This window comes from Zonotrichia albicollis, chromosome 31 (genome assembly GCF_047830755.1).
Source record: "Zonotrichia albicollis isolate bZonAlb1 chromosome 31, bZonAlb1.hap1, whole genome shotgun sequence".
NCBI classification, from domain to species: Eukaryota; Metazoa; Chordata; class Aves; order Passeriformes; family Passerellidae; genus Zonotrichia; species Zonotrichia albicollis.
The window spans coordinates 2,135,172-2,161,064 of record NC_133849.1 but is presented as its reverse complement, the minus strand read 5'-3'; the positions used below and the strand labels follow the sequence as shown (position 1 = coordinate 2,161,064).

Below are 25,893 nucleotides of genomic sequence, written 5' to 3'. Positions count from 1 at the left end.
ATCCTACCTGAGGCAGGGAAGAGGGTTTAGGGATGTGAGGGGAGGAATGGGGAGAAGGGGTGTTAAACTGGGGTCCCGAATGTTTCCCAGCATTTTCTACAGATGTAACAATAAGGCCAAAGGATGAAATTTCCCCACTGAAAGATCCCCTTTAACTTGAAGAATGTAGAACCTTTTCCCTGTATGGTCCTAAAACTCATTGGAATGGATTCCCTCATAATATCAGGAAAATACTTGAACAACCAATGAAGAAAAGATTTTAAATCTCCCTTTGAAAAATGAAAATTTTCCCCAACAAGTATTCCTTTAACTTGTATAAGCTTGGAATAAACTTCCTTCTCTGGGTGGGTCAGTTTGGCTCCCATCCCCACACTTCCTCCCAACATCCAAGAGGAAAAGAAGGCAAAGGAAAGACAAAAAAGGGTGACCCCCAAATATATTCCTCACCAGGAAGGAAAGAGCAAAAGCTCTCCAGGTGCTCCGTCAGCTCCAACCGATCTTCTCACCTCAAGAAGGTTGCCGGTCACCTGTGGGATTGCCCCAATAAAACTTAGGAGTCTCCTCTGGGAACTGGCTGCTCCGAACATGGCTTAATTTGAGTAGCAAAAAAGCTACTGAAGACACCTCCAAGAATGCTCTGAAGAGGTCCTTGTTCAGGCTGCCAGCTGTCACAAGCCGCAAACCCATTGGTGGTGGAGCGAGAGGCAGCAGAGCTGTGACCTTCCAGAAGTGTCTCCAGTAATGAAGCTGCTCAGTGGCACAGGCACACACACACAGAATCCCTGCAGCACACACTTCTCTTGTAGAATCACCAACAACAAAGAAGCGGGAAGGGCCTATCTATGGAGGTCAAAGGAGGAGGTTTATTCCAGCCATACACAAAGGGGTCTGGGGACAAAGACAAAAAGAACAATGGAGCGTCCAGGTTTAAATACAGGGGACAAGGAGGGCGGAGCACAGCATCAGAGCCAATGGGCTGAGGGCTTAGGGCGGTACAGAGGGGAGAGAAGGGGTGGCAGCCAATAGGGTAAAGGGGGTGGGACACTGAGGCAATATGGGGCCAATGGATATGCAGGGAAGGGAGAACATTCAAGGACATATAAATATAAGGAAAAAGGGAGGGAGATGCCAACAGTCCAACCAGGGAGGTAGAACTGGGTACATTTGCATATACAACAAAGCATCTTGGAAGAGGGTCTGCTCAGTTGCCCTGAACAGGGGAGATTTCTCCAGCTTGGGGTCTGTCTGTCTGTCCAAAGGACTATAATGGCCTTTGTTCTGTAGGCCCACTGGCCTCCACAGATGCTCAGTGGGAAAAGGGGTAGATGCCTTGCTTGTGAAATTTGTGGGACATGCAAACCAGAATATTGCAGCCCTCATGACTGACCACCTGGCCGGAGAGGGAACCCACTCAGACCCTGCTGGGCAAACCCACATTCCTGGAGAGGCCCTTGAGGCTATTACTGAAGCTGTGCATAGCACATTTTTAAAGGTTGCCTATGCTGTGACCCCCCAAAAAGCATTTACTTATGTAAAGCAAGGACCAGCTGAGCCTTATATGCAATTCGAGGGCTGCTTGAAACAAGCTCTTAAAATACAAATTGAGAATCACATTGCCAGAGAGGTGCTGCTTTCAAAATTAGCTGTTGAAAATGCTAATGACAAGTGTAAAAACCTCCTGAAGTCCTTGTCTAAGGAGGAACCCACCCTGCTGTAAATGATAGAGGCATGTAACCACCTGTGTACCTTCAGCATTTGGCAACTGTTACTTATGAAGCTGTGGGGGCTGGTATAGCAAATGCCTTTGTGTGGAAGGGGCTAACAGCGGGCCTGTTAGCTAAAGGAGTGAGAAGAAAGGTAAGAAGCAAGAAGTTGATAAGGATCTCTCTCCAAGGCTGTAATTAAGGAGACCAAGAGAAGTGAGGAATTGAAAAAGAAGAGAAGAGAACTTTGCAGCTGGATGAAGTGTTTTTTAGAAAGTCAGTTGAAGTCACTGTAACTTTTCACCAATGACATTATGTTGATATGTTGATTTATTGTGGCCAATAGTTATGGTAGAAGAAGTATAAGCAATTAGAAAGTGTATAAAAGGTCAGCCATGTTCGATAATAAAGAGTTGCCATCTGAGACTGCTTGTAGTCTCTGCCTTGTGTCATGACTGCCTTGACAGTGTCATCTGGTGACCCCGACGTCATTCAACACCCTTAAGAACATCCTTGGTCTGGACCCATATGGGGTCTGAGCGGCTGGCAAACGTGACTCACTGGGACGTAGTGGGGGAGGCTGCGTTGGTACAGCTGAGAATGGGGGGTGGAAACCACAGGGAAGCCCAGACCTGATTTTCTCTTATCAAGACACCTGGAAGTAGGTGAGACACCAACAAGTAATAATGGGAAATAATTTATCTAATGAAGAAGAGACTGTTTTGGCTACATGGAAAGTTTTGTTAAGAAATAAGGGAATTAATAGTTTAGACTATGCCCTTCATAGTAAATTGCTGTGGGCAAAATCACAGGATTTTGGCAGTGATCCTGACACAGCATTTAGTGTTAAAGCATGGAAAAAAGTTATGGACAGACTGTGGAAAGTCATCTGAGGGGGCAATTAAACTGTTTTTGATCCAGCTGTTACCTGGGGATCACTTTTTGAGACATTAAAGGCATGGAAAACAGAGTGAGAAAAAGCAGAGCAGGACACGGACGAAGAATCGGGGTTGATAACAGAAACTGATGAGGGAGATGAGGCAGAAGGGGCCTCTGATGGGGAACTTGGTGAATCTGTCCTTGAAGAAAGTGCAGGTGCCATGCAAGTTACCAGGCAGGCTACCAAAGCTTCTGGGAAAGCTGCCAGAGTTTCTGGGCTGGATGCCTAATCTTCTGGGAAAGCTGCCAAGGCTTCTGGGCAAACTGCACAGCAGCTCCCAATGGTGCCTAAATACACTACACCGCTGCACCAGGTAGGTGAAATGCCTTTAGCAGAGAGAGAAACCCAGCCGTCTGCACCCCTGCTTCCCTCTGCTCTAGTCCAGCCATCTGCCCCCTCACTCCCCTCTGAGCTGCATGAACAATCTGCAGGGTCATATCCTCCGTTACCTGACAGTGACAGCAACAGCAAATCAAGTGGGGAGTTGCCCACAGTAACACCTGAGTTGGGGCAGGGAACTGTTGACAGATCACCTTCTAATTGCTGTAGCCCTACTGCCCCATGGATTTTGCCCCCATGTCAAGTAACTGGGCTTCCTTGACTGCCTCAGGACTTTTGGGAATTTGTTAGGAAGAAAGCAGCTGAAGATAAGAATTGGGACATGATAGAAAGATTTGGTGCTCCAAGAATACCTCAGGAGAACGGTGCCAATGCAAATGTTGCCTGTGATAATCCTATGGCTTTTCCAGGTTTTAAAGCACCTCCTGGAACAGGGCAGGATGATAGTCATCGCATCTTTGCCTGGAAGGCTGTGCAAGATCTCCAGTCGAAAGTGGCTCAGTATGGGATTAATTCCTCGGAGATAATGCAATTAATACATGTAATTAATGCAGTTATCCTTGCACCTTATGACATCATGCATCTTTCTACAATTTTATTCCAGCCAGTACAATACGGTGTATTTCGAGACACTTGGAGGCAAGTGGCTGCGTGCACAGCTCTAACAAATATGCAGTTGCCTCAACACAACCCTCCTCATGCTGTGGGTGTTGATGCCTTACTGGGCACTGGGCCTTTTGCTAACTCAGATTTACAGGCAAGGTGGGATCCCTCAATTTTGGTGCAAGCTCAGAGAATTGGCACGAGTGCTTTAATTAAAACAATGGAAATGCTCCTCTGGGATCTCATCAAGTGATGATTTGCTCTTCAGACCAGGGGTCACCAATTGATGATTTTTTCCTTCTCAGTCACTCGGGGTTCACCAATTGTGACAGTGGTCACAAGGGTTTGGAGGTGAAGAGAGATGCAAGAATGTTGACCTCATGTTCAGAAGGCTTCATTTATTATTTTTTGATATATATATTCTACATTATAACTACACTAAAAAGAAATAGAAGGAAAAGTTCTCAGAAGGCTAGCTAAGGTCAGAATAGAAAAGAATGAATAACAAAGGTCTCTGTCTCAGCAGAGAGCGAGACCCAGCTGTGCCGGGAGTGGTCAGTAAATCCACACATCCCCAAGAGACCAATCACGGATCCACCTGTTACATTCCACAGCAGCAGATAACCATTGTTTACACTTTGTTGCTGAGGCCACAGTTTCTCAGAAAAGAGAAAAATCCCAAGAAAGGATTTTTCACAAAAGATGTCTGTGACAGTCAGTGGATGTCATCCAGGAACCATATCAGTAGCAGTTTTGATTGATACTGGCGCAGATGTCAGAATACTCTCGTGACTTTGCTGGCTTCAATCGTGGCCTCTCGCTTATGCAAGTTTTGGACTTCTGGGGTTGGGTGGTGCCACAGCAGGTGCTTTGTTAGCCATTGTAATTAATGGGAGACATCCTGATGGCCAACAAGCTAACATCAGGCTCTATGATGCCAATGCAACTCAAAGTTTGTGGGGACGAGATTGTTTATCTCAATGGGGTGTCAAAATTACTACGGATTTTTAATAGGGGCCACTGTGATGCAGGGCAATGAATGTCCAGTTGTGGCCCTGACATGGTTGACAGATAAACCTGTCTGTGTTGGCCAGTGGCACCTTACTACCGAAAAGCTTACTGCCCTGCAGGAATTAGTCACAGAACAATTGCAAGCAGGACATATTGAAGAATTATTCAGCTCCTGGAATACCCCTGTTTTTGTAATAAAAAGAAATGGTGAAAATGGAGACTTTTACATTATTTACGGCAGATAAATGCTGTAATGGCAACAATGGGAGCTTTACAACCAGGCCTTCTTACACCTACAGTGATTCCACAGGAATGGCGAATAGTTGTCATTGGTTTGAAAGATGGTTTCTACACATTGGCTGAGCAAGAAAAAGAAAAATTTGCTTTTACTGTGCCTTCCATAAATCATGCTGCACCCAATAAAAGATATCAATGGAGGGTACTCCCCCAAAACATTAAAAATTTGCATGTTTGTGGCACAGGCCTTGTCAAAAGTGCAGGAGCAATTTAAAAACTGCTACTGTTATCACTACATGGATGATATCTTGTAGGCATCTGATTACAAACAACAGTTATCAGCTCTTAAACAATGTGCTGTGGCATTGCCCCAGAGAAAGTGCAGGAACACATGCCTTGGAAATATCTAAGTATGTTGGTGACTAACACTCAAGGTATGGCTCAGCCTGTGAAGTTAGACACTGATGTTAAAACTGCTACTGATGTACAGAAATTGGTTGGTTTAATAGGTTGGATTAGATCATATTTAGGCATAACTAATCATCAGATGCAGCCATGGTTTGATTTGCTCCCAGGCATCACTTCCTGTACTGATGAGAGGCAATTGACCCCAGCAGCAAAAAAGACCCAAGAAAAAATTGAATTAGCCTTAGCACACAAATTTGTAACAGAATAGATACTCTGTTGGTGTTCAATTGTTTATTTTGAAGCACCATGAAATACCATGTGGAATACTGTGTCAATGGAGTGAAAATTGGGAAGATCAACTGCATATTCTGGAGTGGATATTTTCGTCTTTCAGATCTCAGAAAACAGCTCCAGGACTTTATGAGCTTTTTGCAGATATCATCATCAAAGGCCACAGAGGTTGTCATGAGATTTTGGGACATGACCCTGTGACCATTGTGATACCTGTAAAACAGTGGTATTTTGAATGGTGCTTTCAAAATAATCACGAGTTGCAGTCTGCCGTATCTTGTTTTACAGGCCAAATGAAATACCATTTGCCTTCTCATCCTGTTCTAAAACTGGCCAAAGAAATTCCTTTTGAAGGAAAACAAATTTGTTCTCTGGTTCCAGTGGAAGGTATAACAGTTTTTACAGATGGGTCTAGGAAAACGGGAAAAGCAGCTGTGGCTTGAAGAAAGGATGATCACTGCTAATATGAGACAATGATTCAGCAAGGATCTCCTCAATTGGTTGAACTTTGTGCTGTTCTTTTGGCTTTTACTTTATTTCCTGATTCTGTAAATATAGTTACTGATTCCATTTCTGTTGCCAATTTCATTAAGCATTTAGACCAAGAAGTGTTGTGTAATATTCAAGAGAAACCATTGTTTATCATGTTAGTGAAGTTATGGACAGTTATTAGTGCTCAAAAACGTCCTTACTTCATCATGCATATTTGTAGCCATACGCCATTACCTGGATTTTTGTTGAAGGTAATGCCTATGTAGATTCTCTAGTAGCTGCTGCTGCAATCGAGACTGTACCTAATGTGTCGCAGCAGGCAATTCTGTCTCATCCTTTTCTTCATGAGAGTGCTCAAGCTTTACAGCAGCAATTTCAATTGTCTCCTGGTGAAGCAAAATCAATTCTTTCTTCTTGTCCTGACTCTCACATGACTCATGTCACTCAATATTATGGTACCAGCCCTAGTGGTCTTTCCGCTTTAGAGGAAGTAAACTGATGTTACTAAAATGCCAGAATTTGGTCGCTTTAAGTATATTCATGTCACAGTTGATACCTTTTCTCATGCAATGGTTGCTTCAGCATTCACAGGAGAAAAAACTCATGATGCTATTCATCATTTTCATAATGCCTTTTCTATTCTAGGTGTTCCGTGTCACATAAAAATGGATAACGGCCCAGCAAATGCTTCGCAGAAAATGCAAACATTCTTTCGTGCTTGGGGCATGGAGCATTCAACAGCCATTCCACGTCTCCACAGCCCAAGCAATTATTGAAAGGGCCCATGGTCTTCTTAAACGTCAGGTTCAAAAACAAAAAGGGGGAATGTAACAGGAGTCACCTCAAGTGAGATTAGATAAAGCTATTTATGTGTTAAACTTTTTGCATCCCCTACCTGACTCACAGTTATCTCCAATCTTTTACCATTTTTCCTCTTTGAATTCTAGGCAACCAGATTTCTGTAGAAATGTCAAGGTATGGGTCAAGGATTTAATTGCTGGTAGGTGATCTGGTCCAGAGGAACTGATAACCTGGGGAGGGGTTATGCTTGTGTTTTGACAGACAATGGTCCTCGATGGGTTCCTGCTCACTGTGTTAAACCTTATCTGGAGTGCGCAGGACAGGACAGGATGGATGGTTCCCCAGCTGAAGCAGAACGTATGGATGACACTGGCTAAGGCCATATATCAGGACATGTATTTCATCAGTTTTAATGTGCATTCATAGTAATTAAAGGGTGTGGTTTTGGTTTGCACTGATCAGGAGAATGCAAGTTTTTGGAATCTTTGTTCTAGTATTCCTGCATCTCCTTTTGAGCACTTGGGGTGGTTATAGTTTAAGGTTTGAGTATTAGACATATAATTTTATAGGATAAAGTTCTTAAGAATTTTAAAAGCACTTATAGATGAAGGACAGGAACAATTGTATTAAGAATGAGAATGTTAATTTTGTTGATGGTTGTGATTGTGTTTCCCCTGTCTGCTTGGATTTTTGCAAAGGGCCCTGCAAAAATCCATAGCAGCTGTATTTACAGTTCAAAAACAAAAAGGAGGAATTGTGGAAGGGGCTAACAGTGGGCCTGTTAGCTAAAGGAATGAGAAGAAAGCTGAGAAGCAAGAAGAAGCTGATAAGGAGCTCTCTCCAAGGCTGTAACTAAGGAGACAAGAGAAGTGAGGAACTGAAGAAAGATGAGAACTTTGCAGCTGGACAAAGTAATTTAAAAACTTAGTTGAAGTCACTGTAATTTTTCACCAATGATATTATGTTGATTTATTGTGGCCAATAGTTAGGGTAGAAGAAGTATAAACAATTAGAAAGCGTATAAAAGTTCAGCCATGTTTGATAATAAAGAGTTGCCATCTGGGACTGCTTGTTGTCTCTGCTTTGTGTTGTGGCCACCTCTACAGTGACACCTTTGCAGCTTTGAAGACTATGCCAGGGGACTCCTGAATGTACCTCAGGGTTAGGAAATCTGGGCATTTAAAAAAGTAATGTTTTGGAAAGAAGAGGCCAGATCCAAAGCTCCCAGTATTTGCCGTCGGTGCTGTAATGGAAGGCATTATGCTAATCAACAATGTTCCAAGTCGTGGCTTTTAAGAGCTTTTGATATCGGGAAACAGAAGCTGAGGCACAGGGTGGCACCGCACACAGACACAAATGCCCCAGCCGATGCCTCAGCGCAGACCACAGCAAGTCCCAGCCCAGCTGCCACAAGCAGCCTTTGCCTGACCATTGCCAATTTACAACCATCCACAGCAGGCAGCGCCGGACTGGACCTGGCCATCTCCATCACAGTAACGTTACTTGAGTCATCTGTTCATTTGCTTCCCACAGGAGTTTTCAGACCACCTGGGCAGCGTATGCATGCATTGTTTATGGATTGGTCATCCACCTCTTTGATGGGACTTTTTGTTCTCCATGGGGTTATAGACTCTGACCCTGATAATGAGAATATGATCATGGCCTGGACACTCCAAATGCCTTTCACTGTTCCCCAAGGAAATTGAAAAGTTTAATTGATTTTATTTCCCCAAACCATGAGCATACTTTTCACAGACATAACGAGAAAAAGGGGATTTGGGTCTACTGCAACACCCCAAGTATGCTGGGTAAAACCTATATTAGAACAACGCCCCACACGCTGGTGCACTCTGACGTCAAAAGGACAAAAGATAACACCTGACAGCCTCATAGACACAGGGGCTGAAGTTACAGTTATCTCTCAAGCCAAATGGCCCTCACAGTGGTCCCTTGCTGAAGTGCTCCAGGCATCTGCAGGCATTGGAGGAAGCAGCTGCAGCTGTCAAACCACCACTTGATACAGATCAAAGGCCCCGAGGGACACTGTGCCTCAGTCATACTGTTTGTATTACCAATGCCAACGGTACTGTGGTGGGGGATGTTCTCTCCCAATGGGTCTTTGGAATTCAATCAGATTTTTAATGGGGGCCATTGGAGCGTGACACTTTAACCTGGAAAACAGAGAAACCAGTTTGGCTGGATCAATGGCCCCTACCATTCCAAAAACTTTGTGCATTAAAGGAGTTGGTCCAACAACAGCTCCAGAAACGGGCATATTGTCCCTTCTACCCATCCTTTGAAATCTCCCGTGTTTGTTACCAAAAAACAAACTGGCAAATGGCATTTACTCCATGACGTTTGAAAAACGTAGCTATGAAGGTCATAGAAGCCTTACAGCCTGATCTCCCATCTTCTACCATGATTCCCCAAACTTGGCACTTGACTGTTACAGATTTAAAAGACTGTTTTTTTGATATTCCTTTACATCCTGATGATGCTCCTAAATTTTCCTTTTCAGTTCCAAGCACAAACATGCAGGTGCCCTTACAGCGATATCACTGGGTAGTTTTACCTCAGGGCATGAAAAACAGCTGTACTATTTGCCAGTGGTGTATTGCTAGGTCCTCAATTCTGTTCATCAACAAATGCCCAGTGTTCTTTTCTACCATTCTATGGATGATATTCTTGTAGCAGCTGAACAATGGAAGTCATGGAGAAAGCCTAAGTTAGCCCTTGTCACCAAAGCTGTAAATCAGGCAGGGCTTTGCATAGCTCCCAAAAAAGTACAAAAACATCCTCTGTGGAGGTATTTGGGGTAGTGTGTTGGAGTCTATTCAATTTCTCCCCTAGCTCTGCAAATTCAAATATTTGCGCCTTACATGATGCACAAAAACTTTTGGGAACAATCAACTGGGTGCACTCCTTTTTAGGGATTTCAAACACAAAGCTAAAAGTCCGTTGCTTGAATGGTTAAAAGGAGATTCAGATCTTTTATCACCTAGACAACTTACATTTCAAGTTCAGCAGGCACTGCAATGCCCAACTGATGCCATAGTAAGCCAACAAGCTGCACGCTGGGTACCTTGAGGAAAGTGAAGGGAGACGACCACATCCTGATTGATGAGCATTGATCTCTGATTTATTGATCCGGCTTACACACTTTTATAGTAGTGTTAATTAAGCTCATACATATTGCAAAACCTGAGCTCATCATTGGTTACAGATTACACACCAACCCCTCCTTTGTTGTCAATACCTGTGGTTTCTTGTTGAGGCTAATACTTGTTTTTCTCATCCTGCTGTTGACTTGTTATTGAGCACCCTTTCAAGGACTCCATGTTTTTCACCATGCCTTTCTCATCACTTAGCCAAGGACATGGTATTTACTTTTTAAGGAAAAAGCCTGAGAACTTGCTGCTTACAGCTGCCTTTTACTTTTTAACCAGCTGTATGTGATCATGGCCTTTCTATAAGCCAGGTCTGAACAAAATTCTCCAACAGTACCTGACCTGCCTTTTTAAAAAATAACCTTGCATCCAGCATCACAGCCCCATGCCTTGATGTTTCAATGGGACTCCAAGGCACCAGACTCTTTGTTTATCACTGAATGGATTTATTTACCGCACCAAATGACTAATACCATTAGTAACCAACATGAAATGATGGCCCAACTGGTTGTTCAGGCCTGACAGAGACTCATTTCTCTTGCAGGAGGGGAATTTTCCACTATTTTCCTACCTGTAGGGTAGCCTTTGCTGAATTCAGTGGACAAATCTCAATACATCCTCCAAAACATGAGCTGTTTTGACATCTTTTAAAAGCCTTTTTAAGCTTTTATATTTTTTTTCAATTGACAGAGAAAACCAACTTCAAGGCTTAGCAGTATTCATAGATGGTTCTGGTCACTCTAAGAAATCTGTGGTAGTTTGGAGATATGGAGAGACCCCTCTTCTAGTGCCTGGAGAGCAGATGTATCCACAGCTCAGGGGTCCCCCCAAATTGTTGAACTTGCTGCTGTTGTCAGAGCTTTTCAAAAGTTTTCTGTTCCTTTAATCTGGTTACAGATTCAGCTGAAGTTGTAGGAATTGTGATGAGAGCTGAAGCATCAGTTTTGAAGGAGGTTGAAAATTGACAACTTTTTAATTGGTTGCAGCTCCTCATTTTTTCCTTCGAAAATAGAATATTTCCTTATTTTGTTAAGCATATTTGATTGCATACAGAACTTCCCAGATTTTTAGCTGAAGGGAACAGGCAAGCTGACCTTTTAACAATGCCTGTATGAGAATCTGTTCTACCTAATAAGATAGAACAGGCTAAATTGAGCCATTCCATTTTGTCACCAAAATGGTGTCACTTTGATTTGGCACTTTGGCATTAGTAAAGCCCAAACTTCAAGAATTATTGCTGTTTGTCTTGATTACCAAAAGTATTCTTTTCTCTCTATTGTAGGAAGTATTAATCCCAGAGGGTTTCAGAGCCTTCAAGTCTGGCATCAGACATTACCCATTTTTCTGCATTTGGGCATTTAAAATACATTAATTCCTCTTTTGATATCTTTTCTGGTGCTCTTTTTGCATCTGCCCATTCAGGGAAAACAGCTTAAGATGTCTCTAGACACGCTGCTGCTTTTGCAATGCTTGGTATACCATCTGAAGTAAAGACAGGCGATGGCCCAGCTCATACTTCCTGTCAAGCTGCTATCTTTTTTGCCTTATGGGGAATTCTTGTATTTGTGGGGTTCCCAGACCAAGGAAGGAATGATGAATCTGACTCCATGTTCTTAGAAGGCTAATTTATTATTTTATTATATTTTACTATATTAAAGAATGGTATACTAACACTATATTAAACTACACTAAAGAAGACAGAAAGGAGACTTACAGAAGGCTAAAAGATACTAATGAAAAACACATGACTCCTTCCAGAGTCCTGTCCCTGCTTGACTGTGATTGGTCATTAAGTCAAAACAATTCACATGAAACCAAGGAAACAATCAGCTGTTGGATAAACAATCTCCAAATACATTCCAAAGCAGCAAAACACAGAAGAAGCAATGAGATAATATTGTTTTCCTTTTCCTTTGAGGCTTCTCAGCTTCCCAGGAGAAGAATTCTGGGCCAAGGGATTTTTCCAGAAAATATGACTTCCACAGGGAATTATGCACAAAACAGGTATTGCTCATTCCCCAACAGGCCAATCTGTCACTGAACGGGCTCATGGCAGAGCCCTCAAACGTCTCTTGGTACAGCAGAAAGGGAGGGCCAGAGATATCACCCCTGACAAGAGACTGCAGAAAGCCCTTCATGTTTTAAAATTTTTGAATTGTTATTTGATGGACCCCAACCCACCGATTGTTCGACATTTTAATTGTAATTCACAATTGCAACAAAAGGGAAAAAAACCCTGCCTTAATGAAGGATCCAGAATCTGGTAAGATACTGGGGCCTGATCCTTAGTTCACATGGTGTCACCATTGAGTCAGGAACAGGAGTCAGGTGACACATGAAGTCTAACTCTCTTCAGGAGACTAATAATAATTTTATTAGAAACCCATTCCTTTTTATACACTGCTCTGACACAGGTGGACCTGATTGGTCCTTTAATCAATACACTTCACATGATTGGCTACTTAAGGAAACACACATTAGTAAACCTCTTATGAGAAAACAACTGTTCAAAACACCAGCTGCAAGATTGTTTTAATTATTTGTCTTAGCCTTCTCAAAAGTCCCCGGAACAATTCCCGGTAAAGTTTATCTGGCTTTCTCTCTCTTACCAGGCTGCCAGTATCCACAACCTGGGGTAGAGGTTTTGCTTGTGTCTCCACAGAGAATGGTCCCAAGTGGATTCCAGCAAAGAATGTGACGCCGTTTTGAGAATCTTTGAGTGCATGCCCTGAAGATTCACCTTGAACACCAATACTGGCAGAGAACCCTTGTGAACAGGACCTCAACACCACATCAGCACCTGTTTAACCTCTAACAGACTTATGCCCTTGGGAAAATGGTTAAGGTTACCCAGTGGTATCAGCGTTAACAGGGCTAGGAAAACTTCTAGGGGACTGGAAACTTGGTGGATGGATAACAATTTTCGTTAAAATACCCTTATATGTATTAGGCATTGTATTATGTATTGTTATGCTTATTCTTTGTATTTTACAGTGTGTGAAAAAAATAATAGACAAGTCACGTAAGAGTGTATTTTTTTTTGAACAGATAGGGGGATGTATGGGGAATAAAACAGAGAGTACAGTGGAACTGATAAAGGGACCTGTTATCTGAGGACTGATCAAGACAAAACTATGGGAAAGACAGACACAGATAAAGGTTCCCAGGGCAGGAAGTGACCAAGAAAAATATTGTGAGACTTAGTGATAAGATAATGTTAACAGGTGACCTAATGTCCTGAAGAATGTGTAACCAGTGGGAAATTGTTACCAAAAATAGAGCCCTATATAAGCACCATACAAATCAAACCTTATATAAACCCTTGCTATACTCAATAAAATTGGCTTCTGATCTAATCTCAGATGTCTCTTCATCGTCGATAAGCCTGGTTCTGGGTGATCCCCGTTGGGTGTGGGGCAGGTGTTGGAGAGATTTTTTTCTATTCTTCTTGTGCTGCTGTGATTTGGTTGGTAATAAATTCACTCCCTGTGCCCAGGCTGGGTTTGGTGTCCCTGGGCCAGTCCTCAGGGTGGGATCTCTCCCATTCCTTTTCTCAACTCCCAGGCCTCTCCACAGCCAATCAGAGAATGTGATGAACAAGAGTCAGCCAATCAGAGAGAGCAGGTCTGATGACTCACCACTTGCTGGGCAGACCCACAGTACCCAGTGTTCCCTACCTGGCCCACACCCTCCCTGCCCAGTCACGCCCCAATCCTCCCTGCCCAATCACAGGAGGTCTCAGCCAGGTGCAAGGCCACCGGAAGGGGCTGTGGCTGCCACCAGCTCAGGAGCTCTGTGGGCAGAGAAAAGGGGGTGACACCGGGACTGGGGACACTCACAGGGCGTCCCTTAATTGTGCCTCCATTTGTGTTGGCTCAAGTGAGAGCTTCTGGAGAATCTCTTCCCACACACAGGACACTCACTGGGCCTCTCCATAGTGAGGATGTGCCTGTGGGTGACAAGGGTGGAGTTGTGCCTGAAGCTCTTCCCGCAGTCGGGGCAGCGGAAGGGCCTCTCCTCTGTGTGAATCTGCTGATGTACTGAAGCACAGACAGACAACTCTTCAACTAATTAAAGCTGAAAAGAAGGGTATTTTATTGCAGCGCTGGACACATGAGGAATCATTTCCAAATGCAGGTGCAAGGAGTTGCAGACTCCTGCTCTCTATTTATACAGAAAAGGCTTTACATATCCAAGCAGTTTCTAAGGAGGTGTAGTATATAATCATTATCTGCCCACTTTGTATTATAATCAGCTGAATACCTAATATGGCTGTGCAATTGCACTCCCTTAATTGGGCCAGTGGGATTTTGAAATAAGTGAGTGGGCGTATGGGAAGAAGAAAGCTCTCTTTCTCATGGTAAACTCTTCACTCATGGCCAGTTGGCAGGACTTTTTGATCTGCTGATCACAATCAAGCCTCTCCTAACGGTTTGATTATTCTTAATGCAAGATATTTCTATGGTCTCTGCTCCTTCACAATTGCTACATCTACCCCTGCCACTCCTAGCTTTACTTTCTAATATATTTGTTACGCTTTCACTAAGGTATGTGATTTTGCTAGCGAATTTAGCTTCTTAACAAATTTTAAAATCTTAACTAAAATATGTAATCTTCTACTATCTCAGTAATATTCCCAGCTGGCCCCTGGACTCATCCAGAGTTTTCAATTATCATAAATACATTTCCAGCTTACCCCTTGACTCATTACGATGATATTGGACCTGCTCAGAAACCACTTCCTACACTCAGGACACTCATAGGGCCTCTCCCCAGTATGGATCTTGCAGTGATTGATGAGGTTGGAGCTCCACCCAAAGCCCTTCCCACACTCCCCACATTTGTAGGGCCGTTTTCCCATGTGGATCACCTGAAGCCAGATCACATCTGAGCTCCAGAGCTCTGGCTGAAGTCCTTCCCACATTCCAAGCACTTGTGGGATTTCTGCCAGCCATGAGTTGTCTCCACCACCTCTGAGTTCCAAATGGATCTCCAGCTGCCTTCTGGATACAGGGGGCATCTTTCCTCCTCACAGCTCCCAGGGCTGAGTTTGCAACTCCTCCTTATATGGCATCTCCAGGGCTTATCCTCCCCATTGGATTCCCATTCCATAGAGCTGCTGAAAACTGCCTCTTCCATGAGGTTCTGCAGCAGGGATTTGCTCTCCCTGGTCTCTGTCTGCAGCTCAGTGTCTGGGGTAAGAAAAGGAAAGGAAGGAATGAGGAAGAAAGAAGGACAGAATGAGAAAGGGAAGGAACTATGGACAAGGACAGGATGGGATGTGCCTCTGTGCCAGAGGGAAGGGGAAGAAGATCCCCCCAGTTCATCCCTGGCAGGACGGCATTGGTAGTGGGGTTGTCCTGCAGCCAGGGGAAATGTTGGGCTGAGACATGGAGCAGAGGAGAGGGGGAAAGGGGCAGCGACTTCCTTCTCACCTGCCTCATGTCCCAGGCCATCTTCCTTTTACTCGCAGCCTCCTCCATCTCCATCCAGACAAAGTTTGGGATTGACAAATCCTGGCTTGGGGTAAAAACAACATGTGAGACCCTTGGTCCTGCTTCCCAAGCCCAGCTCGAGAAGTAACTGCCCTGTTCACAGGCAGGCAGGCCCAGACCCTGCTCATCTCCAGCTTCCCCCACCCCTCCAGGCTGCCAGGATCCCCCAGCTCCAGGACTGGCCTTTGCTGCTCTCCCCACTCTGATGCCAATCAGAGCCCCAAAATCAAGGTCCCCCCTCAGCTGGTACCACCACCCCAGCCACTACAGACAGTTTGCCACAGGAACGCTCCACAATTCTCCATAGGGGCATCTGCATCTCACTTTTGGGGCATCTGCAAGATCCAAACATCCCCCCCTCTGTAAACAAACCTTCCCAGAGATCTTCCAATGGATTTGGGGTGAGCTGTCCCTCCCCACTCACCTGTGAGATCTGGGGCATTGATGCTGCCAGGACCAGGGGAGCTTCAGACTCAACGGGCAAGCGGGAAAACCGTGGGGTTCTGCTGTGGCTCCTCCTCTTCCTCTTCCTATTCCTGCTCTTCCTTTTCCCATCCTCCGCCTCCTCTCTCCCTCCTCTTCCTATTGCTCCTCCTCCCTGCCCACGCCAAGTCTTCCTTTCACACCCTTCTCTCTCCCATGGCTGAGGATTTGGGTGGAGGAAAACAGGGAACTTCCCATGAGCCCCCCAGGGATGGGCAGGGGGCTTAGGAACCCACCCAGTGCAGATCCATTCCCCTCCAGAGCCCCAGGGAATCACTCCAGGAATCAAGCGGTGGGGACACAATGGGATCCCCACTGAACCACGCTTTGTCTATCCCATCCCCTCTCCCATCGTTCCCCCAACCCAAGAACCCCTCCCAATTCAGTCTTGGGATCCCATCCCTCTCACACTCTGAATCTTCTTTTCCCCTGCACTCCTACCCCTTCCCCATCATGCCTTCAGCTTCACCTCACGTCCCTGTGCTTGGTTTTGGGGGATACAGGCCCCTCCTGCTCAGTCTGGGGGGGGTCAGATCCCTACTTCCCCTCAATGTATGCAGCTCCTGGATGCTTTTTCCTGGGAGCAATCCCTGAGTTTTGGGACTTTTGGGGTGTCGTTTAAGAGTGTAACATCTCTGTCTGGCTTTCCCCTCCCTGCTGTGACCCCTCAGCTGCCCCCGACACCCTGGGGGTGCTGGGATTTCCCTCCTGGGGACAAGGACGTTCATCCCCTTCCAGGAGCCCAATGCCTGGCTGGGGCTTCAGGTCAGGGGGTCCTTGAGCAGCTGCCCCAGAACCTCCCCCTGGGTCACCCAGCAGAGCCAGAGCCACTTGGCCTGGGGTCCCCAAAGGCCTCAGCAAGCCCCAGGTCCCTTCCAGGAACCCTCAACTCCCTCCAACCCAGCATCCCCCACATGCCCTATAAGTTTTCCCCATGGCACTGGCCATGGCCATGTCCCACCATGTCCTCACCCATGGCTGTCTCCCCACCATGTTTCCATCCCTGTCATTGTTCCCCACATCTCCATCCATGCCTGTGTCCACACATGTCCCCATGAATGGCTATGGCCCCCTCCATGTCCATGTGTCCCTATGTCAGTCTCCATGTCTGTGTCCCACCATATCTGTGTTGTACCATGACCACAGCCATGTCTTAGTTCAATGTCTACTTTTACCTCAAGATTAGGTATTTTAAACACATGAAGAGAAATTAAAAGAAAATCAAGACCATAAAAAAAGGATTTCAGTGTCCATGCTTGGGCAGAAGGCAAGAACCTTTTCTGGAGGAGTTTCTATCCCACTGTCTCCAAAATCTTGGTCTTTTCCCCAGTTTTTCATCATTTGGCTACGGAAGACACACTTGGGCAATAGGAAATGAAAATCATGGAATCCCTGAAGTTGGAAAAGACCTTGTCCCAGTTCAGGACAAATTTGGGAGAGAACCCCCAAAGGGGGTCCTCTAGACAGCAGACTGAATTGGCCCCTCCCCCAACTGGTTCAGGAAAAATAAAAGACCTCCTTGAAGAAAAGTGGAAAAACCTGTTTATTACACAATAAAACCTAAACAGTATTAAACAATAAAACCTCTTGCTGCTCTAAAAGAGAAACAAACTCACAAAGTCCCCTCCGTGGGCTGTAGCTTGGCTCACTCAGTCTCTTATCAGTCCCTCTGGTGCTGGAAATGCAACGGCCCAGGCCCGGCCTGGTGGGCCACAGGTGTGAGCTGCCAGTGCTCCCCTGGGTGTTCAGGCCAGAGCAGGTTTAATCCTTGGCTGGAATCCTCTGCAATCCTGGCCACCCTCCTCTGCCATCTCCAGCCACTGGGGCCAAGCCTTGCTGCCACTGCTGCAGCTTCAGCGCTGCCTGGGCCTGCACTGCCACAGCTGCTGGGGAACACCAGGGCACAATTCCACTCTGGGGCTCACTGACACCCACACTCTGGGCTGCCTGCCACTGCATTGCTGCGAAATGTACCGATTTCGGTTCTTTTAAATATATTTTCTCTACTCAGGTTTGGTTTGTCTTTGCCTTGAGGAAAGGAATTTTAAAGGTTTTATTTAAGGGATGTTACACCATTCAATGGAGATGAGTTCAACCTCTCAACAGACTGGGAACAGCCCAAAGGACACCCACAGAGATAACGACCAGCAACAAAACATCAACATTGCCCAGCAGCAAACAGCAACCAACAGCTACCCCAGGCACTGCCCCCGGCAGAGCTGGAGACACCTGGGCTGGAAAAGGCTGAGAAGGAAATCCAGGAGTTTGGACCTAATTTACATCAGAGGGGAAGAAATCTGGGTCTAATAGGAAACCAAACACTTAAAACTGACACAACTTGGAAGCAATGAACATTAAACCAGTGGATTTCTGTGGGTTTTGGATGGTATAAAGTTTAGGAAAACTCTAGGAAAACTCACGTGTCATTCAACAATTTTCTCTCCACACTCGGGCTGTGTGTGAGTGAAATGATTTCTGTTGTACATCCTGGCCAGAATCAAGTAATGCCTTGACTTTTTAACACTGGAAATGTTGGAGAGTTTTGGCTCTTCCCACCATTCTGGTGATGAGATTACAACATTAGAATGTTTTTTTCTTATTGATCCTTCTATTGGTCAGTAAGTTTTGGGTCAGGGGTGTCAGAATCAATTTCTATTCTTAGGAGAAGTGGAGGCTTTTTGGGTATGTGTGTGCTTGTCTCTTAGTGATGGCACAATTTTGGTTTGGATTTCTCCATGCTCACCTTTAGGATGCATTTGGAAAAACCAGAAGAGGTTTAAATGCAACGCTTTAACTCATAAACAGTTAACAGAATACTATTGTAAAATAGGAAAAAACAGACATCAAAAAAAAAAAGGCAAAGGAAGGTGGGTGGGAAAGGAAAAGGGGAGTCACCAGGTTACTGCCCTGGAAGAGAAGCTTTGGTTCTAATCAGCCTGAGAGGAGCTTTCGAAATGCAAATGAACACTGCTGGGCAAAGGGTGGACAATGCACCTGGGTCTCTTGCCCGGGGCAGGAATTGGGCTGATTCCCTCTGCCCCTCACCCCAAGCTCTGCCTGCTGGCACTGATGGAATTTGCACAGCTCAAGGCAGAGCCCAGGGGGAGGATATCTGACCCTGCAACACAAACGGGTGAAGCTGCAAAGGGAAACGGCAAATGGAGAATGTTGAGAAAACTTCACTTGAAAAAGTGGGGGGGAATCATCCCTCTGCCAACTCCAACATCTGCTGTCACTGTCTATGTTATATAGGGTGGATTACAGCATGGTGGCTGTTGCTACCACAAGTTCAGGAAAGCAGTTGGGAACACAAGTATTTGATGTTTAAATTACAGAAAATTGGCCAATTGATGCAGCCCTGGCTCCTGAGGCAGTGCAAACAATGGGAAAAACATCAACGTCCACCAGAACAAATCCTACAACACCATGAACCAGCCCCTGGGAACCCAAACCAATTCCTATCAGGAGCCACAGAACCCATTTCTCATTTCAATGACATCATTAGATAACAAGGCTGTCCACAGAATAACAACCAACCAGACAGCTCCAGCTCCTGAACTTCCTGCTGACCAATCCACGGAAATGAGGAACACAATAATTCACCATGGGATGGGATCAGATCATCTGGTAGCAGAAGGAGGAGGAGTTAATGAAAAATTAAATGACTCAAACTGCTGTTGGCAAATAGATGACAAAGGAAAAGCGGTGAAATAGAAAACAAAGGAAACAAAAAAGCAGGTCATGTTCCAGCTAAATCGTGGAAAGGATGGCAATGGGACACGGTTTTGTGGCTCCATGACAGACCATGGGTTAAACAAATGCTGTTTCTCCTCGGATGTGCTACAGCAACTCTCATCTTTTTACCATGCTCCACACCTTGAGAGTGCAGCTCATTCAGCAGGTGAGCAAGGGGATGCAGGTGGCAGCCAGGCCTCCAGATGCAGAAACGGCTACTGAAAGACAGGGAATGAGGGCACTTAGAATAATCCCAAAACCAAAGACACAGTAAGGCAAAAAAACCCCCAAAAAAACCCCAAAACAATTCACTGAGTGAATCTGCCTGGAGATAGGGCCAGGGACGTGTAGATAAGGAAGGGAGAAACCATCAGTTTCAAAAACTGTTACTAATTAACATGGACTGCTGCTCAGACAAACTCCCGCTGAATTCCTGAACTTCGGGAAGAACAAAGACTGAACAGAGCCATGAATATCGGCTGTTATACAAAAGTGGGGGTGCACATTAACGAGGACATGCAGTTGGTGGATCGGCAGGTGTGAACCTTCCAAGCACCTCAGCCAGTGGGCAAAGGGAGAGGGAGATGAGGCCGGGAAATGAGGATGAAAAGGAGGCTGCGAACTACAACGATGGCAGAGAGCGCACGGCAAATGCCCCACGGCCTCTGCCTCTGCCCAGCAATAAAATCACTTTTACAGGACTCCTCTGTCTCCTCTGGGCACAGAAACCTCCGGCCATGGGAATTTCCCCGCACAGCCCCGGGCACGGGGCAGCCACCTCTGTCCCAGCCACAGCAACCGGGCCGAGCCAGCGCTGCTCCGACAGCGGCTCCTGCCGGAGGAGACCGCGGGCAGCCGCTCCCGCAGCGCCCTCACGCCAGCGGCAACACGGGCCGGACACGGCACAACGAACCCGCCCGAGCCCCCTTCCGCCCCCGAGGCCCGCAGCCAGCCCCGAGCCCCCGCACAACCAAGCGCGGCTCCCACCTGCGCTGCGGCCGCCTCCGAGCTCCGCCGCCGCCTCACCGCGCTCCGGCTGCTGCCGACAACCGCGCCGCTGCCCAGCTACGACCGCCCTCAGCACGCCACCGGGGCCCTGCTCCGCCCCGCTCCCACCAATCAGCGCACCACAACCACGACTGACGGCACCACCGCCCAATCCCAGCCAGGGGCGGGCTCTGCACACGGCACAGCCCCGCCCCGCGCTCTCCGGGCCCTCCCGGGCTGCGTGAGGGCAGAGCCGGAGCTGAGGAACAGCCCTGGAACGGGCCCGGCTCCGAGGGGGATTAAGCTGAAAACACAAACTTCTCCGCAGCTCTCGCCACGGCTTTCCCGGCACTGCGGCTCCGGTGGCTCCGGTGGCTCCGGCTCAGCGGGACGCCCTGGAGCCTCACTTCTCCTACCCCTAATTAGGAGCATCAGTGCATCGCTTTGATTTCCCCCAAAAACGGGAAAACCGTCCCAAACCCCTGTGGATGAGTGGGGGAGGGGAGAGATTTCTGACAGAAAACTCCAAAAACTCAGAGCAGAATAATGAGAAGTAAGTGAAGACCCTTAAATCCAGCTTTCCCCCACGCCTCCCTCCTTCCAGCTGCACCTCCTACCCCGGCAGTGCCGCAGACAGGGAATGGGGCCGGGCCCAGTTCATGCCCCGGGGCTTCTCCCTCTGCCCAGGGACAGGAGTCGCTCCCCTGCTGCACCCTGGGCTCTCTCCCACCGGACACTTCTCCAGGAACTTCTCCAAGCTGAGTCCATCCCACAGGGCACAGCTCCCTCCAAGTGCTGCAGCGTGGGTCACTGTGCCCCGGGGTCATTCCTGCCAGGACAGGCTGCTCCAGCGGGGCCCTCTGGCCGCGGGGTCACAGCCTCCTCTCAGGCATCGCCGTGCTCAGCGTGGCTGCTCCGGGGGCTGCAGGGGGATCTCTGCAGCCCCATGGATCTCTGCATCCGACACCGCCGTCCTTGGAGTCACCAGGAATAGGCTGAGCTCTACCTGAAGCTCTTCTCACATTCCCCACACCCTTCCCAGCACAGGGAGGGTTTTTCCTCCTCACAGCTCCCCGGGCTGACAAGGAGTGGAAGAGACACGGAGAAGGGAAAAGGAAAAGGCAGAAGGAGAGGAGGGAACAAAGGAGGAAGGAGATGAGAAAGGAACATGGATGGATGTAGGACAGAATGAGGAGAAGAAGGAGGGCAGACAAGGAGCAGATGGGATTTGCCTCCATGGCAGAGGGAAGGGGAAGGAGATCCCCCCAGTCCATCCCTGGCAGGATGGCGTTGGCAGTGAGGCTGTCCTGCAGCCATGCTGGGCTGGGAGATGGAGCAGCAGAGAGGGGAAAGGGGCAGTGATTCCTCCTGCCCTGCCTGGCTGTCCCAGCCTGGAGCGTCCTGGCGCTGCCGAGGCCCTTGGAGCGTCCGGCACTCCGGAGCCCGAAGCTCACGGCTGCTTTATAAAGCTGCCAAAGTCGGCAGGATGGGTCTGGGTATGATCTGCAGCAAACTGGGTTTATTGGTACAGGAACAGGGCCCAGAGCTGAACAGGGCCCAGGGACAAAGACAGGGTGCAAGCTGAGGGCACAGCGGGTTTTTATATGGGGTAGTGAGGGTGGAGCTGAGGGTCAGGGTCCAATGGATATGGGGAAAAATGGTGCAGAGGAGGAGTTAAGGGTCAGGTCAGCTAATGGAGAAACAGGGCCAGAGGAATGCAGTAAATTAGGGCCAATGGAGGGACAGAGAGGGAGAACATTCTAGGGACAAACCAGATACCGGTAATAGGGGGTAAACTAGAGTAATTAGGCCAAAGGGCCAATGGGGTAACATAACTTTACATAAATGAGCATGTGCCTGCAAAGATCTGTGGGAGAAGCAAGCTTCTCACCATAACCTTGAAATCTATTCCTCTTATTGGGGACCAGTCCTCCGCGAGTGGGAGATTAAACTCTAATGGTAGGCCCATGGGCCTCCACACCAATGCATTTTCCTTTTCTTTGCAGTCTTTTTCTTCTCCATCCAGACAAACTTTATGATTGACAGATCCTGCCTTGGGAGAACAACAAGGGGTGAGCGCCTTGGGTGTTGTGAGAAAGGAGCCTCACACTTTAGAATTTTTAGAATTTTAATAAGGGATAAATAGAGACACATGAATAACAGCACTGGTGCTTGGTGATGGCCTGAGGCACACCTGTTAACCACAGCAACTCTTCTTGTCTCCTTTTCCCCCTCCATTGGTCAAATACATATTCATAAGGATTATAGTAATTCAGACATTTCTTTTAACTTGTTTACATGTTCCAGGAATTCTTTAGGTTGGTTTGACCCCCAACTCGCCTTTTTAGAGTACGTGCAGGAATCGTGGATTGCTGTTTTGAGGGTTGTGTGTCACTCCCTCACAAGGGCCCCTGTTCTGTGGTTTCACAGGTGACAGTTATTGACAGTGGAAGGGTCAGTGGCAGGGGTCCTCATCACATCCCTTCCTTAAATGTTATCTGACCATGCAGATGGTTTTAGCCATTTCCACAGGTCCTTTAAATGAACATTAGCTATTTCACAAACATCTCTGAGTTATTATTGTCAGTTAGTTAGAAAAATAAAAGCATTAGTTAATATTTCACAACTACAGCTACCTCTGCAAAAGTTAACATTATAATGCACAACATCTGGCATCCACTTTAATATTTTGCAAAAGCCAAAACTATAATGTATGTTTTTCACACTGTTTGCAAACCAAACTATCATCCATAAATGATGTTCTGAGGATATGAGCTACCCAGGGGCCAGGGCATTGGCCACAAAAAGCTGACAAATTATACAACAGCAAAAGCAGTTAAAAGTGATTTCAAACTGTACTGCATCAAAATTGTTGTAATTAAGAATACTTTGCAGAAGTCAATACATAATAGCAAAAGCCAACACTACCCAGTTATTTATAACAAACCCAGGGCAGGTTTTTCCCTTGCATGGAGCACTTGGGCCTTCCCCGGGCCCCTTCTGCCCTCGTGCAGAGCCGGTGGCATTTTCCAGCACACCCAGTTTGTAACCAAGAGCCGGGTGCAGCCGAGAAGGCTCCAAGCGCCTCCTTCCAGGCTGACTCTGCAGGTGCCGAGGCTGCTCTGGGCTCTGCCAGGGCTCTGCTGGGGCTCAGCTCTGGGCCAGGCTGGGCCCGCTCTCCCCTCACATTGCTCCGGGCAGCTGAGGCACAGCGGGAGGAGGAAGGGACATGGCAAGGCAGTTGAGGGTTAAGAGAGTTTTTATTCAAACAACTGCCATAACAAACAGGCTGTCCTAAGAACCATAACAAACAGGAAATCCTAACTACCCTAACCAACTAACAGTGCTAACTAGTTGACCTAACTACTGTAACAAGAAGCTGCCCTCAAGGGCTTCATCTCCTCGGCTGCTCCCTCAGTTGCTTTGCTGCAGTGATGAGAGGTGTCAGGCTGGAGAGAGGCTTGGCTGATGATAAAAATGGGTGCTGCCAAAAGGATAAAGAGGAAAGAAATGAACTGTTACTTTCCAAAGTCAAGTTCCTCACAGGCTCTGTTGCAACAGGAGAAAGGGAAATGGTTTGAAACTCAGGAGAGGGAAGCAGGCTCAGATTTAATCTAAGGAAGAATTTTTTAACCAGCAGAGTGGGGAAACACTGACAGAAGGTGCCCAGAGATGTGGGAGGTGCCTCCTCCCTGGAAACATCCAAGCTCAGGTCAGGCAGGGCTCTGGGCCCCCTGAGCTGCCTGAAGGTGTCCCTGCTCGCTGTGGGGCACCAGGCCCAGATGAGCTCCAAAGGAGCCTGCCAAGCCACAGCAGGCGAGGATTCTGCTTGCTCTGCGTGTGGAACGCAGCCAGACTGGAGACTGTCGGAGGGGGCCCCACAAGAAAAGCCCTCCCTGGCGCTGCTGCTTCCCCTGCAGCCCCTGGCCCTCACCTGCAGCAGCTCCTGGGCAGCCCAGCGCCGCTCCTCGTCCGTCTCCAGGCTGCACTCGATGAAGTCCCGCAGCAGAGCCGACAGGCGCCGGGGCTGCTGCAGCTGCGGGCTCCCGTTCTGCCGGATCAGAGCGCGAGCCTGCAGGGAAAGCAAACTCAGCGCTCTGCCAGCTCCCTTCACACCCACACGGGCTCACATCCACCCCGGGGCCTCAGCCCCAGCTCCAGGGGCACTTTCCTCCCTGCCACAGATGCTGCTCACAGCTCATTTTGCTATGCCAGCCAAAAACCGCAAACCCTGGGGCTGCCACAGCCACTGCAACATCCAAATGATCTCGCCTTGAGAGCCAGTTCCATTGGCTGACTCTGTTAGTAGGAACCTTCATCAGAAATATTGTGTTATTTCAGAGGATTCTTACATCAAGTGCATCTCTGCAATGCCACTGACACTCAAGTAAATGCATTCCTGATGCCCCATCCCAGAAACTGCCAGGCAAGAAACAGGAGTTTTGTCATGCTGAAAGCTCAGGCTTGGTGACACAGAGAAAGTAGCTTGGACTAGGAAAGAAATATGTTAGACTATGGGGATGTTAAACAATCATCTTCATGTTTTCAACAAGTTTCCCAGTGAGAAGAATCAGGGGAGAAATCATCTCGCAAAACCTCTTTTAGAAACTCCTGCAGAAAACTTGTTGGGTTTGGGGGCGGGATGTGGGGCTGGTGTGCAGTTTTCTTGCAAGGTAACATTAGAGCTGATGCACTTGCTTCACATTTTCAGGTCATCCTCACAGCCAGAAGAGCTGCAACAACATAAATCCCAAAGCAAATTGTTGCTAGAGATTGCAGAATCTTTGTCTGTGTTGAAGATGGAGTGCTCTGGGCATTCCCTTCCCATGTGCAGAAACCTCCAGCTGCTGCTCCCAGTGCAGGGTCCCCCTGTGCTCACAGGCCTCTGCAGCCCCTGGAGAATTTGCCTCTTACCATGGCCGCCGTTTCCCTGAAGTAAGGAGGTTCTCCTTCCACCATCTCGATGGTCACAATGCCAAAGGCCCAGATGTCCACCTTGGGGCCATAAGGAGATCTGGTCACAACTTCTGGGGCCATCCAGTGAGCAGTGCCCACCATGGAGCTGCACTGGTCCTGCTCAGGGCTGAGCTGAGCGCAGAGGCCAAAATCAGCTGAGGACAGAAACAAACCCTGTCAAAGGCAGCTGCAATGAGGAAACCAAGCACAAAGAAGGGCCATAGGCAGAGCAAAGGCACTGCTGG

The 25,893-nt window shown here is 47.3% G+C and overlaps 1 protein-coding gene and 1 long non-coding RNA gene across 4 annotated transcripts in view; both read right to left on the bottom strand.

The window, feature by feature from the left end:
• LOC102065444 (class I histocompatibility antigen, F10 alpha chain-like) overlaps positions 1 to 25,893 on the bottom strand; it is a 469,176-nt gene that overhangs the window by 66,121 nt on the left and 377,162 nt on the right. The gene's annotated exons all lie outside the window — the stretch shown is intronic.
• On the bottom strand, positions 12,743 to 20,820 carry LOC141725912 (uncharacterized). Of its 2 annotated transcripts, none has more exons than XR_012577472.1 (4): positions 20,693 to 20,820; positions 15,912 to 19,923; positions 15,428 to 15,512; positions 12,743 to 15,184 (listed from the first exon to the last, which is right to left on the bottom strand). It is a non-coding gene; the product is annotated as an uncharacterized LOC141725912 (long non-coding RNA). The 2 variants fall into 2 exon arrangements; XR_012577473.1 differs by having other exon boundaries at positions 15,428 to 15,508.